Here is a 14,042-nt window from a genome sequence, read left to right as displayed (position 1 = left end):
TTTTACTGATTCTTGTCTCTGGCCAGTGTTGTCGAGCCGGACCAGGAGTTGGGTGTCATCAGCGTAATTAAAAACCTGGTAGTCTCTGCGTGTTAAGGCCTCCATCAAGGGCTGCAAATAGATATTGAAGAGGAGTGGTGACAATGCGGAGCCCTGAGGAACTCCACAACTCAATGAGCCAGGTTCGACACCTGATCACCCAATTGCACTCTCTGAGTTTGATCGGTCAGGAAAGATCTTAGCCATTGAAGTGCTTTCCCCTTAATGCCCAGATTCGACAGACGGTTCAGCAGAATGTTATGGCTGACCGTGTTGAATGCTGCTGACAAATCTAATAGAATCAGGGCACTAGGCTGTTTGTTATCAGCCCTGACTCTACGCTCATCCAAAACGGACACCATCCCAATATTGATTGTAAAATATCAACTTCACGATATTATCAAGATAAGAAGAGGTGGAATTGAAATAGTAAATCTGCATTCCCCTTTGTAAACTAATATTGAAGATATTGTGTAATATTGTTGCAGGCCAATATTCTTCCCCAGTATTTTGACATACAGCCCACACATGCCATACATGATCTTTTATGGCATTCCTGTCACTTGTGTGCCAGAGAGCACCAGCAATCTTTCGAAAGCCATAAGTGAAAACTGTCCCAACATCTTTAGAGCCCTAATATCTGGACTTCTTTGTTTCCCTTACTGTTTTCAAAGGCTCTTACTGGCAAAATAAAGCAGCCAGCTATGTTTTTCTGGGTAGCGGTCCAAGGTGGCCAATATCAATGGTGGGAATTTTTTTCAGGATTGTGGATGCTGACTGTCCTAGAGAGCTTGGAAGTGTTCTATGACAACCAGCTTTTCTTGCATTTTTGTTTCTCTATGCAGTCACTGAAATCTCATGCAAAAACAACAATTGATGGACAGAATGCAGAACAATGTCATAAATTCATCCCAGTACAGAGATCTAGGCCTAAATCCATTGTTGTTTTGCACTCTACACCACCCCAGTTCAGACATGGCCATATGCAAATCAGCCTTGACCCTGTGCCTCATGGGAACAGTCCCGCCCGAACTGCCAAGCCATGTCTTTCCTTGGTTGGAATCAAGCACCCTAGGACCGGTTTCTTCAGCCGTCTTCAGCCAGGATAGCTTGACTCCAGTGGTGTGGAGAGCATGGGACTCACGTCAGAGCATACCCATCCCACTCAGGGTGACAAATGCAAAAACAACAATTGATGGACAGAATGCAGAACAATGTCATACATTCACCCCAGTACAGAGATCTGGGCCTAAATCCATCGTTTTTTGCACTCCACACCACCCCAGTTCAGACATGGCATTTGCAAATCAGCCTTGACCCTGTGCCTCATGGGAACAGTCCAGACCGAACTGCCAAGCCATGTCTTTCCTGGACCGGAATCAAGCATCCTAGGACCAGTTTCTGGCTATCAGCCGTCTTCAGCCAGGATAGCTTGACTCCAGTGGTGTGGAGAGCATGGGACTCACGTCTGAGCATACCCATCCCACTGAAATCTCATTCACAAAGATCCTTTGTAGGTACATCAGAGTGTCCTTGGTCACCTTCTTCAGTCTTTTCCACTCAGCCACAGGATCCATTTACTATGCAACACACTCCTTACACACAAACACACAGACACAGTTGTGGTCTTGGTTGTTACCGAGATACAGGGGTATACACGCATAAATGCGGTATACGAACCGTCACAGATTGTGCCGCTGAGGAACTTGTGATTGTAGGATACCCCCATAATTGGTGGGGAGTCAGTGTGAGCTACCACCTGTCGCCCATGGTTTAAAGTTGAAATCCAGTGAGGTGAATTCTGGCCCGAGCCCTGATGAAATTGCCGTAACAAAAGCTTGGCATTAAAACATGTTGGCCCATCCTAAAGTGGTCTGAAACATGCAGTTTGTTTTTAACCTTGAGTAGGCTCACTACATGGAATAAAATTAGTGTCTTATACATGTGAGTCTTTACTCAATTTTAGTTTGAGAAAAGTTGTTTCTCACATTACGGGATCTTGTTTAGATACACACTTTTGTGCATATTCTTTTTTTAATTGTTTCTTCACCTCTTGTGATTTACACTGGATACTTTTTCCTTTTTCTTTTCTCGGGTAAGAAAGTTACAGATGATGAGAAACGTGGGCAAACTGGTGAGTACCTACCAGCAGCTCCTACAGTGATGCATGTGTGAGGTACTTTCTCCCCTCCGCACATTTTTTTGTATACACCTTTCAAGAGGGGGTACATATTCACGGGTGGACTGATATATGTCTGCTTGAAAGATTTCTTGTGGGACATTTAGGACTGGATATGACAGGCAATTGACTAAAGCCAGCAGTTGGGTGGAGAGAGTGGTACCCTACCCCCTTTTCTGAAGAAATTAAAAATTATTAATATGTCCTAATCAGTCAGGTCTATATTGTTGATGGTTGCTTATGAGTAGAGGGCGTCCTGACTGGTAATTTCTCTCTTGGGCTCCTTATTGTGGATTGTTTGTTACTCCACCAGTGAAAAGCTTCTTAGGGCAGTTTGGGTCTGTAGGCATCAAATGTTGAATTTTTCATCCTCCCCTCCCTTCTTCTCTGGGGCTGTTCTAGTGCCCCCTCCATAATCGACAGTTTGGGGGCCCACCTACAACTTCCCAACACTATAGCTCCCCAATACTCTTTTCCTATATGAAACAACTATGGTCCGAAGCCTGCAGCCAGAATCATTTATGGCACCACAAATGTGATTTGTAGGGACCACTGCCTTTGGGAGGCAAGAGCAATGTTTCTTGAACCTAGAGCGCTACTCATTCCTGAATCCTGGCCCTCTCAGGACCGCACTGTCCATTCTCATTATCTTCCCCACAAAAGCCATCTTCTTCTCCTCCAGGGCCCGTTAGAACTATTGTTTCCTTTCAGACTCACCTTCCTCTCCTCCAGCTCCAGCTCCATGGAAGCCAGCTGCGAATGTAAAGGCTTCCTTGCATACACTCTGTGGCTGGCCGGCCATCTGTTTCTCTTCCACTTCCATCTTCTCCTAATGCTCAGGTTCCACCAGAGGATTCCCTCCCTGGAAGGTCTGGACACTTCCCAAGCCAGAAGGGAATTTTCCCGCTCTGGACCATTCACCATCTGCGGAATCTGGAAACCTTTTTCTGGGAACTTTCTCTGCTTCTCATTCTCATGCGTGAGAAGACAAAGATTACCAGATGAAACGTCAGTCAGTGAAAATTCATAAATCACAAAAACAAAATAGAACTCACGCTTTTGATTTATAAGGAAGGTTATGTCTATTCTTCAAAGGCTAAGACAAACATGACCCAGGAATACAGTCCCTGTGTTCTAAGCTTCTACTAGGAAGCAGAGAATCACAGAGATAGAGCAAACAGGTCAGAAGAGTTGTGTGCTGTCAGATGCAATCATCTGAGGACTACTGCTCCTCTTATTTAGAACTTTATAGAACATTGTGAAGGAGTTGTCAACGTTTTAGCAACTTCCACACGCCTCAATGAAAATTCTGAAATACTCTGCCCTCTTGGCAAAAAAGAACTGATAGTTTACAATGGAAGAACCAACGGTGGAACACCTTTCTTTTCTGCTTTTTCGTTTTTGGGTTAAGCAATGAGCACAAGAAAGAACGTAGGGCATACATGGGATTTAAGGGGCCAGATTCCGTCACAAGTTAAAAAAAGCAGGTCAGAGTACCTGCAGACATCTGTTCTACCTGAAGTCTGGGAAATTATGTAACTGAATTGATGCATTATCAGATTGTAGATTATACATTAAAGGTAAGCTTCCACATTCTGCATTCATTGGAGGTGAATCTCTAAGGGGTTCGTTTTAGGGTGTGATAGCTGAGGAGCATCTTCCGCTGATACTGTGTCTTCCAAACCTATGGTTCACATGCCTCATTTCAATGTGGGTGAATATAGAAAGCCTAAATCACAGGGGATTCTCATAGACAAGAGATAACAACCTTCACTGTCTAGCTTTCTGGTTAAATTGGCACATATTCTGATACCAATTAAAGAGACATTAAACCTAACATCAAAACTAAAAGTGCTGCAAATATGCCAAAAATTCCAGTATATCAGTAATATCAGTGACAGTAATCATTCTAGAAATCGATTGAATGTTTAGTATTTTATTTCGTCTTGATGTAGGCATCAGTCAAAGAAAGATCGAAAAAAACTTTAAAGTTTTACAGGAATAGACTGAAATGCAGGCACGTTTGAAGTTGTCCCTGGCTGCAAAAGAGAATGAGTGGTGGGAGACCTGCATCAGATAAATGCAATTGTTGTCAGGCCAGTTAGTCAGGGCCTAGTGACCTCAGGGGTACCGGGCACCTCCTGTGACAGGTAAGGGCTGTTATCTATGGACCCGAGGACTGAGTACCACTGCACAGGCTCACTGAAACACCAAGGACCACTTTATTGGGCTCTGGCTTTCAACAGGTGGTGAGAGTGAGCAGTCAAGGCTTACTTTTGAAGAATGAAGTGGCATATTATCAAGAACGGGTGTTAAAAATTATCGCCGATTAACGCTGCGATACTGGGCTTGAGAATATGCCCTTGAGAATTCCAATAGAAGTCCATGTTCTGGTGTGAACATGGGCTTCGATCGGAATTCTCCATGGCATATTATCAAGCCCATTATGGTCGCTTTAGCTGCAGTTTTCTGAAGCTAAACCAGTGATAATTTTAACACCGTTCTTGATAATATGCCCCGAAGTAGGTTAAGGAACTTCAGTAAAAGTAACTAAAATTCCTTCTATTCCTCCATAATGCTGTGTTCAATAGCCTAAAGCCAGGTATCCGTTTAGTTTGGTTAAATTGCTCTTCAGTACAGAGTTAATAGTTCTTCTCTATCATTCATCTTAGGTTCTTAACAATATTTGCTTGACACTTTGGATTACATAAAATATTTTTTTTTAACCTGAATCAAATTAAGGCTATATTTGGAAATCTCTCTGCTTATTCAAAGTTATAGTATATCAGTTAAACATGTGTATGGAGAAACGTGGTATGTTTATGGACCAACACATTATAGAGGTAATCAATTGGGGGGAGTGAGAGATAGGATCCTTTCAGACTCCATTGAATTGCTATTCATCAAAAAGGGGAAAGGATCACTTGTCCTGCAAAAAACTCAGGTCTGCAGGTTGGCAACTGGGTGTCTCCCAATAAAATGACCCTCATACACGTGTGTTTCTCTTTTGTTTGTTATCGTTAGCGGTATATGAGGTGTCCCCGCTTGTATCACACGTGCGTGCGTAATCACAGGGTCAAGTCATTTGTGTGCACCCTCCACCAGGAGGTTTTACCTTAAGTTTTAAGGCAGTAGTGATCGTGGAAAAAAGTGGTTAGGATAGTGATAAGTGATTAAAAAATAGTCCAGATATCCAAAAACGGAAATTTTTATTAAGTTGGAATCGGGCTATTATTAAAAAAAGGTAAGTTCGTGCAGCTCTGGAATTTGTTATGAATTCTAGCGCACTTAATGGTCTGCTAAAATGGTCGACATGTTTCAGCTATAGGTGACAATTTGTCTGACAGCTTTCTTCAGGACCAGGGAGTGAAAGTGATAAATAATAAGTGAGAGAATAGGTAAATTTTAACCTGATTCTTCAAGTGTTGAGAGGTCTCATTGTACCTCTTGAATTGTAGCTAGTAGCCTCATCGGGGGAAGGGGATTCTATGAGGACGATAGCGCTTGCGCCTTAGCGTCCTCGTATGCAGCATGTGCTGTCTCTGCCTCCAACCACCCGGAAAGCGCTATCGTCCTCATAGAATCCCCTTCCCCCGATGAGGCTACTAGCTACAATTCAAGAGGTACAATGAGACCTCTCAACACTTGAAGAATCAGTATCAGTATAAATAAAAACAAAATTACATTTTGATGTCAATTGTGTGAAAATAATTCATTATTTTTAAAATAATGTAACAATATAGTTGAACATTGTATTATTAGTAATTAATTTAATATTCTATTTTGTGTTTTTTCACACTTATTTCAAAAATATAAAAAAAAATATTTTCATAAATCTTTATTTTAAATATATTTTTTTATCAAATTTAGGGCCACATTAGGAAGTCCGCCCACCACCCTAGTGGTGCTGGGACCAGCCGCCAGGGGTGCGGCGGTCCCGCACCGCCAATTAGGATGCGACCGCCACCCTGGCGGTGGTATCCCGCATCTTTAACATTGTGGCGGGTGTTGCTCTAAGCAGCAGCACACGCCGCAATGTCAAAGAGGCATGTAATGCAATGCCATGCACAACGTGACACCACACGGTGCCTGCCACCTTGAGCATGACAATGTAGGGGGTACCATAGGTACCCCTTAAGTGCAGCTCCCCCCCCCCTTCCCCACCTCCTGAGGACCCACAAAGGGCCCCAAACCAATTCCCACCAGCCCTAACATTTTTGTTAATAATACATTTTTGGGAGTTAGAAAAAAGAAAATAGGGGGGGGGGGGTCATTCAGTTCTTTCATCAAGTTTAGTTGGGTGTGGAGTTGGAATGGTAAATAATTATGATTTATTATCCAGCACTTTCCCTGAGTTTACTTGGATTTGGAGTTGGAATAGTAAATTATTATGGTTTACTATCAAGCACTTTCCCTGAGTTTAGTTGGATTTGTAGTTGGAATAGTAAGATATTTTGATTTATTATCCAGCACTTTCCCCGAGTTTATTTGGATTTGGAGGAGTAAATTATTTTGATTTATTATCTAGCACTTTCCCTGAGTTTACTTGGATTTGGAGTTGGAATAATAAATTATTATGGTTTACTATCCAGCACTTTCCCAGAGTTTATTTAGATTTGGAGTTGGAATAGTATATTATAATGGTTTACTATCCAGCAGTTTGTTCAGTATAGTTATTTTTGTAGTTTGGGATAGTAATCGTTTGGGGGGTATTACTCAGAATTTAGTTATTATTTATTATGCTAAATTTTTTGTACAGTTTATATCTATATTGAAATAAGTAAATAGATGTATGTTCGTTTTTATTGGCAACATTTCTTTATGCAAACACATGTATATTTTTATCCACAATTACGTTCTTTTCATTAGCTGTTGTTATAAAATGTATTATAATATTTTACCATCATCATCATAAACTTTATTTTGGTCAATATGACCTCAAAAGTACAATCAAAATACATACGAGTGAATTAAAAAAAAGTAAAAGAAGATAAAGTAAATAAGAAAGTAAAATAAACTCATAATAAAATTACATATTTTTGTGTAAATGACGATAAAAATGGGTATCAATGAGTACAAAATTAAAAAGAGAATAGAAATACAAAAATTCACGAGCCTGATAAAACGGGACAACTGTTCGTATGGGGAATGTACTGGACTGTAAACAAGAATCCATAAATGGAAAGTGCATTGTGCAGATTTTAAATAAATAAATACATTAGTTATAAAAAGTCGCAAAAAGATGACCAGATCTTATCATATAAAAATTAACATAGTCCTCTCATTGAGCTTGCGCCCTGCTAGAGGTTACTTCTACACATTTAGTTTTTACGATAATGTGGAAGTATACCGGATTGATTCATAGTTCCTCAAGTGGACTAATTACATTTCTGTTCTCGGGTCTTCTATCGCTAGTTGGGAAAATTTTAGATAATACCTACGGGAGCACTACATGGAGAATAAAAAACCTGCGACTGAAAAAACAATAGGGATACTTGTATCATACTTGAGGATCCTAAACGCCTCCGAACATTGTCTAGTTCCAAGATTCCTACAGATCTGCACCAGCCAACGTTTTCTAGCTTTATACTGGCCAAGGTAGCTGAAGAACACATGAAATGCTGTCTCATCGGGACAATCGCATGGCGGGCAATTCGAAATTTGCAGACCCTTCCATTTGTGGGTGAAGCAATGGAGTGGCAACACCCCATACCTGAACTGGAGGTAAGGTTTTCTAGCGGCAGCTGGTTTAATAATATCTAGGACCGGCTCAAATGAAGACCTATCTTTTATCTCTAGGAATGCTGAGGTTAACTTGCCTATTCGGGAACAGCTCTGAAGCTGTGCCAGATTGTGCTCCTCAAAAAGGGTCTTCAATTGTTTTCTAGAAATTGAGGAGCAGGCAAGCTCAGGATCCACCCAGAGTTCCCGTAGCACCATACTGGTGAACGTGTGTTTAATATATGCTAACCACGGCAGATTAGCAGCCCCCGTAGATTCATTACCTCCAAAAGTTCCTCTCTATAAACAGAGAGTTCTGGGGTTACCCACCAGCGGGGCCAGTACATTAAAGGCTTGAGTTTTAGTAAGTCTGAGATTGCCATAAGCCCCAAATCTAATCGGAGTGGGGTTAGTGGGATACTCTGTGGGAGATTCAACAAGTGTCGTAAAAAGTTGTTCTCTACCTGTGGTAAATTCACGGGACCAGAATCGCCCCATAATTCAGCCCCATATATAACCCCTCCACGAGCTTTCACCTCATAGATTTCAATGGCTGGGCTAATTGATTTCAGAGTGGACTTGGAAAAGACCTTCATAATCCCACCTGATGATTGAGAGAGTTTTAGGGATGATTTTTTAATATGTTCCTCCCAGTCCATGGTATCTGTAATGGTAATCCCCAGATAAACGAAGGAGGAAATTTTTTCGAGAGGTTTGCCATATAAAAGGGGATTAGGACATGTACTCTTGGAACTATTGAATGTCATAAATTTGGTTTTCTGCAGATTTATTTCTAAACCTCTTTCTCTAAAAAAAAAAATCAAATTTATTAAGAATCCTCTGTAACCCCATCGGTGATTTAGATACTAATAACGTTTCGTCGGCAAACATCTTTACCGGGATCATTCGAGAGGCTAACTTAGGTGCATCTAGGTCTTTTTCAGCCAAAAGTGAGTCTATTAAGCCATTAATATACAAACTAAAAAGAGTGAGAGCAAGGACACAGCCCTGTCGGACACCACGCTTAATCGGAATGGGAGCGGTTAGCTCGCCATCCTTGCCAAACCTAATTTGCGCAAATTTGTCCTAATGTAGCCGTTTTAATGTGATGGATTAAATATTCTGGGACCCCCATCTCATGTAACACTGACCACAGTTTTTCCCTTGGGACCAAGTTGAAAGCTGACCTCAGGTCCACAAATACTAGGAAAAGACTGCTGTAAATGTAAATGTAAATGTGGTGTATTTGTATAGCGCAAACAGTGACCCGGAGGCATCCCGGCGCTTGTACTCCTACCACAAGGGAACCCCTCCTGGCTTTTCCTTGTGGGGTGTCCACTCCTGGGCATCCCATGGTGAAACCAGGCATCCCTTGTGTATCAGGGGGCCTTTGTGGAGACTAAGCAAGCTATTGCCCAGAGTTGCAGCGTGGGACCCATGCTTAGAATCGGCATTGAGGCGAGAATATCCGGTCAGAGGAATTTAAGCCCGAAACCCGCTGAGGCGGGAATCGAACCCTGTTCCCTGGCCAGCGTTCTGCATTAAGGTCTGCCGCTCTAAGCATTGCGCCACACTTCTCCACTGCTGCCCTCTAGACAGACGGCTTTCCAGTACAACAGCTGTAATCTGAGTACTTGGTCTGGGGTGGATAATTTTTCCCTGAAACCAGCCTGCAAGGGGGACAGAATCACCTGTTCTTTCATCCAGTTTTGTAGCCTGAGTAGCAGAATGCGCGCAAAGATTGTTTGAGAAATATCAATCAGGCTAATAAGCCTGTAGTTGGTTGGCAGGAGTGGAGAGCCTTTTTTAAAGATTGGGATTATTTCTGCACCAAGCCAGCTGGACGGGATCCCCATACCCTGCAATTTTGCATTGAATAAACCCAAAAGTATGGGGCCCAGACATCTGGCTCGCTGCGGAAAAAGTCCCCCGGGATTTTGTCCAGGCCTGGCGCTGTACCTGGGGCTATTTTCATAAGGGCTCCCTTGATTTCGTCTAAGCTTATACTAATGCTGGGGCTGCTGTCAGAGGGGTGATCGATAGACTCTAAGTACGAAGGAGAGACATCCCCTGAATGACATCCCGCTGGTGAATCACCTAGCGGCATGACTTCCTTGGAGTTGAGGGATTGGAAGTGGTCCCTCCAGACCTCTTCGTCCAAGTTCGGGTTTACCGGTGTCTTGGGACCAGAGCTGTCAGAATTGACAACCCCCCAGAATGTCCTCATATCCCTGTCCCTGAGTGCGTTCAACCTCTCCATTTCCCACCCCTTTTTGGCTTCGTAGATTGCCACCTTATATGTCTTCCTTGCTATTTTGATATTTGGGTGATCATTTGTCTTAATATATGCAACTAAAGCTCTTTCAGCCATGCAGCACTGATCGTTAAACCGTGCGTAGGTGGTCTTCCTAAGTGGGCAATTTTTTTTTGGGGGGGGGGAAAGAAAGTCAATGCGACTTCACTTAATTTTGTGTGTTTTTTTGCCACCATCTCCAAATTGGGACCTTCTCCAGTTGTGGCCATTAAATTAGATGCCACCAGAAGAACAGGTATTAGAGCTTCATACAACATGCTCAATTTGTCTTCTGAGTGGCAGAAATGAGACCCTCTCACTCTTCTACAATTAGAGAGGGTCAATTTTATATCACTAGGTTCAACCAGGGAGAGTACTTTCTCTTGATTAAATGATTTAATTTCCAGAACTAATGCATGATGGTCGCTTTCTAGCTGTGGGACAATTTTAAAATCAACGAGCCTGTTTCAGGATTTTGAATCGATTATAATGTAGTCTAATAAAGAGCCATAATCTTTTCTATAAAAAGTGTAACTACTGGATGAATCGGACAATGTTCTACCATTGCATGCTCTTAACGAGTGCATAAGGACCAGAGAATTCATCTGGATTGCCAGGGGGGACCATTTCTTGACCGGGGGGCATCTTGTGTCCGGGATTGCCCAAAATGCATCCTCGTCAGAAAGGGTATCCGGGAGAATATTATGATATTAAAAACAGAAATCATTAATTCTGATGTTTTTCATATTTTATTATAAAGTATATTATATTTGTAACATTTATTTTTCATGCATACATTTGAAATAAATCATGTGTTTATACATATAAATTTCAATTTTACAGTTTTAAAAAATTGTTAATTTTTTCGTACCATAGTCATGAAATAGTAAAGTCAAATATTTTTAGTTCTTTAATTATAAACAGTTTCATTTGTATTGTTTATTATTTTTTAGTACAAAACAGAAAAAATTTGTATTTATTTGTGTTTACATTTTTCTAATACATTTTATATAATTGTATGATTTTTTAAACATTGTAAATTATGTATTTGACAAGGTTATATTTTCTATATTTTATTATTTAATATTTGTAATAAAATAATATTTAATGTGTTAAATATTTTAAACAAAAATATTTTGGACGACAAATATCTTTTTTGCCACATTTTTATATTTGTTGTACATTTACAATGTATGAAATAAACATATATTTTAATATACATTCAATATTTCTTTTTTTGTGGCTTTTTCGATAATATACCAGTTAATGTATACTTTACAATTTTTTCAAATATTTTTTAAACATTGGGAAAAAACATTGCAATAAAAAAAGTTATACATATTATTTTTTACGTTTTTTTCAATATTTTATATTCTCTATGGGAAGTTAGTCTTTTTTCATTTAAATTATGCAGCCATTTTATTCCTTTTTCCTCACTTTTCTGTCTATCAGTTTTGTTTTCAAGTCATTTTGGAAGACAGAACCTCGCGGCTGCATTTCGTCCGTTCAGGTAAGTTTAATTGTATATACGTTTAAGTTAGTTTTAGGGCAGGGGTAAAGTGGTAGTAGTGTAAATAGATTTGTTAGGGCTTTATTTGATCGTTTTTGGTGTAGTTAAGTGTTGTTTTGGTTGCTTAGTGTTTTATGTGTTTGAAGTAGTGTTGGATATAATTAGAATGTTATGTAGTGTTAGTTATGTGTTTATTAAATGTATCTTTAAGGTTGATATTAATGTGTGTGGGTTTGTATTTGTGTTGTGGGCATGTGTTGTCTTTATTTTTTATTTACAGGATTTGTTTTGTTGGACGGATGGAGCTGCTGACACTTTTTTCTGTTTTAATAAAGGAAATTGTTTTGATGACAAGTTGGACTTTTTTTATACAGTTGTTTTTTTGCATTTTTTTATTGGGCTTTGTTACCAATGGATTCGGATTTAATTTGTTTGCTGTAGATTTGATTGTTTTTGAGGATTTTCTATTGCTACATAACTGTACGTTTTTTTCATTACTGTGGTTCGAAAATGTATCTTTTTTATTCCTTTTTTTTCCTTTATAATTATATTGTCATATAATTTTGTGCTCTTTTGTACATTTTATGACATAATTATATGTATTAGTTAAAAAAAGGAGAAATCTGTTGTTTATATTGTTATATTTTTTATAGTTGTAAGATTTTTACAATGTTTAGTATTTTGTTTGGTTTAAAGTGTTGATTTAGCAATCATATCTAGGTATTCTAGACCTTGTGTGTTTGTATATAAGCTAGTCTTTTGTTGCAGGTATTCATACATTGTTTTAGTGTATTTACAAGTATAGGGCCGGTTTTACATAGGGATTGCTATACTCTGAGTTCTTGGCAGCTGTGTTCCTTTTTAATTGATTCAATTAGTTTGTGAAGTGTAGGTTCCTATTGTGGCATGGAAGAAATTCATGCCATCCTTCCACTGCATTGTTGGTTTTGGCTTTTTGAGCTACAGTACTAGCGTACACGTTCCACCAGGGGATTCGAAATTTTTTCTTGTCTACAGATCCCTGCCCTAGGTACCCTTCCCACCCAGGTGTCTTCGAAGTAGTCTAGGAAGGGAGTTAATTTACTTTCATTAACTTAATGGAAAGGACTTTCTAGAAGTAGGTTATAGTAATTGGATACTTCAGTTGTTGGGACATAGGCCAGGGCTATGAACTTTTTTATTTAATATGCAAAGTTGCTATTTGTGGAATAATCTATGTTCAGGGTAGATTTTTTTAGGTGCCTTTATATACTCTGATTAAAGTGGTAATAGCAACCTTGTATTGCAATGTGTGGGTATAATTTTAAAATAGATTGAATTATTGCCTGCTCAAAGTCAATGATTATTCTTTGGGGACAATAATTTTCTGTGAATTGTTTTACTATTGTTAGGAGCTCTATATAAGTGGTGTACTGTTTATTAGACACTAATGCATGTATGAAGGGGATATTTGTATCCTCATATTTGCAGTGAATGGTACACAGCTGCTAGAATGGCTTGGGGCAAACTTTAAATGTTCCATCCTAGAGTGGCGGGAATACCAACCCCAATATTAATGCTTGCAGACAATACCCTGCTAATATCCCGGGCCTCTATGGGCCTCCAATCTAAACTGAACGCCTTTGTCACTTTTTGTGGGAAAAAGGACTGGACCTAAACTCGTCTAAATACAAAGTTATGATGATTAATCCCCACAAAAGGTGCACAGGTATTGGGACTGTAGAGGGGCTTCCTCTAGAGGTAGTCCATCATTTCGACTATCTTGGGGTGAGGCTAAGTGTCACCCAAGCATGGGGCACCAAGATGGAAAAAAGTAAAATTATTCTCCATGAGAAAGCCTCTGCCATAGCGAGGCATTACAAGGTAGCATCTGGAAGAAGTGTCTCCTCGGTTATCACCATATACAAAGCTTCAGCGGTAGCATCAGCAATATATTGAGCCGAGATCTGGGGATATGCCAATGCAGAAATATTAACAGAAGTTGAAAATAGGTTAGTTAAAAAACATTTTAAACTTCCCTTAAGCTCCACTGCCACTCCAGTACTCCTAGACCTGGCCCTCAACCCTATTCATTTGAGAGCTGTTTTAAAACCTCTGTTATATTGGGTCAGACTATGGTCCACCCATGAATTGGCAGCTTACAGAGAGTGTGTAAATGATCTTCTGGCTCTCTACAGAAATTTGAGAACACCGTGGCTGAAACATATTCAAGAAATAATACATAGGAAAGGCATGAGTGAGCTATGGTCAGCCCCTAACTCAATAGTAAAAGAAGACGCCTTAAGAGTAAAACAGCCTTA

The 14,042-nt window shown here is 39.9% G+C and overlaps 1 protein-coding gene across 1 annotated transcript in view; it reads left to right on the top strand.

Moving 5' to 3' along the window:
• The window catches only part of STAT4 (signal transducer and activator of transcription 4), an 836,765-nt gene that overhangs the window by 369,700 nt on the left and 453,023 nt on the right, over positions 1–14,042 (top strand). The gene's annotated exons all lie outside the window — the stretch shown is intronic.

The sequence above is a fragment of the Lissotriton vulgaris genome, chromosome 2_1 (assembly GCF_964263255.1).
Source record: "Lissotriton vulgaris chromosome 2_1, aLisVul1.2, whole genome shotgun sequence".
NCBI lineage: Eukaryota > Metazoa > Chordata > Amphibia > Caudata > Salamandridae > Lissotriton > Lissotriton vulgaris.
The sequence above is the reverse complement of the archived record's forward strand: the minus strand, read 5'-3'. Positions and strand labels throughout refer to the sequence as shown.